General features: G+C 38.2%; 1 pseudogene; it reads right to left on the bottom strand.

Moving 5' to 3' along the window:
* Positions 1 to 600: 600 nt before the first annotated feature.
* On the bottom strand, positions 601 to 727 carry LOC145267303 (U2 spliceosomal RNA; annotated as a pseudogene).
* Positions 728 to 5,644: the final 4,917 nt, after the last annotated feature.

Here is a 5,644-nt window from a genome sequence, read left to right as displayed (position 1 = left end):
TATATGCTTTAGTTTGATATTTAATATCTTCTTTGTTGGCTGTTGCGGCATGTATTTCCGACGATGTCACGATTGAGATTTTAAAATGTTCTTTACGGAAAATGATGCGACCTTTTCGAATTCAGGCATTCGTCGACAAGTAAGATAGAGGAAATGACATCTGACGATTTGCACACAAATGAAATCAACTGGTGCGCAATAACGAACGATGAAATAGAATGGGCGGTGAAAACCTGGCAAGAAAATTCTGATATCAAGATTAAATTCTATTCAGCGTACAGATAGATACTTCCAGGTCATCCAAACTATGCAAATGGTATTTAAGTACGATAGTAGTTATACAGGAAAAGTGTCGTTTTTATAACTCAATATATTTAACAAGGCCGATAGCCATTAGCGGCATGCTCTCGTTTAATGAATGAATGCGTGAATGTAGGATTGACATGAAAATCTTAAAGATAAACGAAAATGACCGATAAATGGGCTGAAATGACTTAAATAAATATAAAGTAAATGACTTAGAATGACTTTAATAAAATTAAGGATCAATTGAATGACCTTAAGAATGACTTGAATGGCTTTGAGATTGACTGCTTGTAAAATGGGTGATCATTTTACATTAAATTAATACAGAAAAGTGATCCCCCACTTTATATCACAATAAGTACAGCATGTAGTAAGAACAGATACTACACTTTGATCTTGGCCAAAAGGTCAAGAAAAGGGTATTTATTTGCTCCCCACGGAGCAAATTAGGCACAGGCCGATTTTTATGTGAGAAATGAAGGGAAAATGGGAACCAACTCCCCGGGAAGTAGGGGAGCTGGATAGTGACAATTGGTATGAAGGGTTGCCCCTACATTGACTTAGAGCTTATCTGTAGGGTCGCCCCCACATATGGTCTTTGCTTGCAGTATCTGTCGGACAGATGGTATTTATTTGCTCCCCCACCGAGCAAATTATGCACAAGGCCAATTTTTAATGTGAGGAGTGAAGGGAGGGGGAAGGGAAAAAGGGGACCAGCTCCCGAGAGGTGGGAAATGGGAGCTGGTTAAAGGTCAAGCATGTGGGGTTGCCCCCACATCTGGTCTTTGCTAGTCATAGCTAGTCATAGCTTGCAGTATCTGTAAGACAGATGGTATTTATTTGCTCCCCCACCGAGCAAATTAGGCACAAGGCCAATTTTTAATGTGAGGAGTGAAGGGAGGGGGAAGGGAAAAAGGGGACCAGCTCCCGACAGGTGGGAAATGGGAGCTGGTTAATGGTCAGGCATATGGGGTTGCCCCCACATCTGGTTTTTGCTAGTCATAGCTAGTCCTAGCTAGTCATAGCTTGCAGTATCTGCCGGAACAGATGGTATTTATTTGCTCCCCCACCGAGCAAATTAGGCACAAGGCCGATTTTTAATGTGAGGAGTGAAGGGAGGGGGAAGGGTAAAAGGGGACCAGCTCCCGACAGGTGGGAAATGGGAGCTGGTTAATGGTCAGGCATGTGGGGTTGCCCCCACATCTGGTCTTTGCTAGTCATAGCTAGTCATAGCTTGCAGTATCTGCCGGAACAGATGGTATTTATTTGCTCTCCCACCGAGCAAATTAGGCACAAGGCCAATTTTGAATGTGAGGAGTGAAGGGAGGGGGAAGGGAAAAGGGACCAGCTCCCGAGAGGTGGGAAATGGGAGCTGGTTAAAGGTCAGGCATGTGGGGTTGCCCCCACATCTGATCTTTGCTAGTCATAGCTTGCAGTATCTGCCGGAAAAGATGGTGTTTATTTGCTCCCCCACTGAGCAAATTAGGCACAAGGCCGTTTTTAATGTGAGGTAAAAACCAGCTCCCCTAAAAGGGGTCACTCTGGTTACCAAAAATAATAATTGTCCCAGTATAGAGGATTTCCCCTCCATTGACTGGTACAAATTATCTTAAGTGCAGCATCTGCCGGAAAAGATGGTATTTATTTGCTCCCCCACCGAGCAAATTAGGCACAAGGCCGATTTTTAATGTGAGGAGTGAAGGGAGGGGGAAGGGGAAAAGGGGACCAGCTCCCGAGAGGTGGGAAATGGGAGCTGGTTAAAGGTCAGACATGTGGGGTTGCCCCCACATCTGGTCTTTGCTAGTCATAGCTAGTCATAGCTTGCAGTATCTGCCGGAACAGATGGTGTTTATTTGCTCCCCCACTGAGCAAATTAGGCACAAGGCCGTTTTTAATGTGAGGTAAAAACCAGCTCCCCTAAAATTAGGCAAAAAAGGGGGCACTCTGGTTACCAAAAATAATAATTGTCCCAGTATAGAGGGTTTCCCCTCCATTGACCGGTACAAATTATCTTAAGTGCAGTATCTGCCGGAACAGATGGTATTTATTTGCTCCCCCACCGAGCAAATTAGGCACAAGGCCAATTTTTAATGTGAGGAGTGAAGGGAGGGGGAAGGGAAAGAGGGGACCAGCTCCCGAGAGGTGGGAAATGGGAGCTGGTTAAAGGTCAGGCATGTGGGGTTGCCCCCACATCTGGTCTTTGCTAGTCATAGCTAGTCATAGCTGCAGTATCTGCCGGAACAGATACTACACTTTGATCTTGTCCCGAAGGCCAAGAAAAGGTCAAAAAGCTAGGAACAGCATGTATTAACAACAGACCTTAACCAAAACCAAAAAGGTCAAGCACCAAAAGTTACATACACACACACACTTATATATATATATATATATATATATATATATATATATATATATATATATATATATGTATATACATTCCTATAAATTCGGTTTTCTTTTGTGTGTATTGATATTCATATAAAACCCACTCTTTTCTATTTATTTAAAAAGAAAATACAATTGTCTTATATATGGGTTGTATAATTGCATTCACTAGCAAACGATCTAGCTAATTTACATATTCTTTTAAACATTCATTTTAATTAATTCCTTATTAGTTTTTTCGGTTTTCTTATGGAATGATCATCTTTAGTCAACTTTTACGTGTAATTATATTCATTCAGATATTCTACATGATTTATACTTGCATAATATTTGCGTAAAAAGTTACCAGTAAACACAAAAATTGTTTCCATGTATATATATATATATATATATAGTTTTAATCTATAAAAGTGAACGTGTCTGTGTGTCTATGTGTGTAAATTTTCCAACACAATAACTCTGTCTATTTTCAGTTTACAAACTCGAAATTCGATATACAGGGTACTGACACTTGGGAAAATTTTTGTAATCCGTGTTCGGCCAAAGATTTGGCTGAAAAAAAGGTCAAAGTTCCTCGATTTGACTTTTGAGAACTCTACCAAACTCCTCAGCAAATTTTGCATCTAAACACTTGAAATTTTAGATATAGCTCCTTGGACATGGATCAAACATAAAAACTTGATTTGAGCCAATAACAATAAATGTTAAGGGATCATAATAGGGGTCAAATTTTTAAAAATTGATACCTTTTTTTATGCTCAACATATACATGCAAACACCCGGGCAACGCCGGGATGAAATGCTAGTATATATATATATATAAAATTTAACGTGTCGGTGTGTGTGTCTGTGTGTCTGTACATTTCCCTACGCAATAACCCTGTCAATTTTAAATGTACAGACTCGAAATTTGATATACAGGGTACTGAGATTTGGGAAAATCTTTGTGATCGGTTTTCGACAGAAATTTGCGTGTTAAGGGGTCAAAGTTCAACAATTTGACCTTTGAGAACTCTCCCAAACTCCTCCGACAATTTTGGGTCTAAACACTTGAAATTTTAGATATAGGTTCCTTGGACATGGATGTAACTTAATAACTTGATTTGAGCCTAAAACAATAAATGTTAAGAGGTTATAATAGGGACCAAAGTTTTAAAAAAATTCTCAGACAATTTCTGGTCTAAACATTTGAAATTTGACATAAAGTGTATGCATAGATAGGGCTAGCTTTTTAATCGGTTTGAGTCGAAAATTTTTAGTTACCAATATATAACTATGTATGTATGTATGTATGTATGTTTGCATGTCTGCTTAAAACTTTCGACAGAGGCAAAAGATTTTACCAAGCTCAGTATCGTTTTGAAGGTCGACCTTTCAGACGACAAATATCGAAAAACTGGCCAATAATTCACCTTCAACTTAACACTTTTCTACAGGGGGATCGCTTTGATCGTCGATATTTTTTAAAGTCATACTCTCCTTTCTATTGTCTAGCCTTAATTAAAACCTACATAACTTCCGGTTTGGCAGTAGTCGTAACAGCAAAGATGTCAGGTTTTCCCCGTTCTTTTCCTCTTTCACGGTACAGGTTTGAGCCTGCCTTCCTACTATCTCTTTTTTACTATTACTTTGTTTTGCTCAATATACACATCCAAACACCCGGCAACAAAAACAAAAGAACATCATTCTTTAATTGACGATAGGATAATATTTTATATTATATTAAAACCTTAAAATATATATGCTATATACAGGGTGTCCATAAAGTCCGTGTGCGCCTTAAAATATTTATAATTTTATTTGTGATTGCAATAGAAATAACATGTAAAAAGGATTTGATTTTGGAACAATTCATTTTAAAATTGCACACGGACTTTATGGACACCCTGTATATACACAAGCAGTCACCCCCACATTTCCTTATTTGATATTCAGCCTCTTTCTCCTCATCTGATCAGAAGCATTAGACTTCGAACTTTCTACGAATAACGGGTATTTAAAACCTATTGGCCCATCTACGTTAATATATATATATATATATATATATATATATATATATATATATATATATATATCGAAAAAGAAAAAATACGTCGCTTCCATATTCAACTGTATTTTAAAACAGACAGTAAACGCTACTTTTTAATTTATTTTATACGATATGTTCATACACATACGTATACAAATATATGCTCATATGTACATGCAACTATATATATATATATATATATATATATATATATATATATATATATATATACAGGGTGAACAGAAAGTCCTTGGACCAATTCAAAAGTGGTTTATTAATAGAAACTTACAAAAATATAAATTAAACATGAATGAAAATTATAAGTTAGGAAACCAAGAATAAATTCAAATTATTTATTTGAATGTGATGTACTTTCCTTTCGATTAGACGTTCAATTCTCTGTCTGAAGTTACGAACCGAGGCACGCAGCGTTTTCTGAGGTATTTTAGCACATTCACTCAGAAGAGATGTTTTCAAAGCATCAACACTTGTATGAGCAACAGAACAGACCTTTGCCTCCAACAAAGACCACACCGAAAAATCCATGGGATTCAAATCAGGCGATGCAGGAGGTCACATCTCCTTACTCCAGAATCTTGGAAAATGACATTGGCACCAGTCCTGAGTTTTTTCTGGAGGTGTGGGATGGTGCCCCATCTTGCTGGAAGGTGAAAGGCTGATCTTTGAAGTGGTTCTTCATCTCTTCAAATACCGGAACCAAAATATCGTTAATGTAGCGATCTGTGTTGATCTTAACCCCCTGCTCCACGAAAATCAGAGGCGACTTCCAAGATTTGGAGACTGCAGCCCACACCATGAGGGGAGACGGCTTTTGTCGGCGGAAAACTATTCTCACGGAGTAATCAATGTCTGCTGAAGATTTTGCGTAAACTCTGTCGTTCTGATTGTTAACAATCGCTTCAA

Source organism: Euprymna scolopes, chromosome 42 (genome assembly GCF_053919585.1).
Source record: "Euprymna scolopes isolate OS-2025 chromosome 42, ASM5391958v1, whole genome shotgun sequence".
NCBI classification, from domain to species: domain Eukaryota; kingdom Metazoa; phylum Mollusca; class Cephalopoda; order Sepiida; family Sepiolidae; genus Euprymna; species Euprymna scolopes.
The sequence above is the reverse complement of the archived record's forward strand: the minus strand, read 5'-3'. Positions and strand labels throughout refer to the sequence as shown.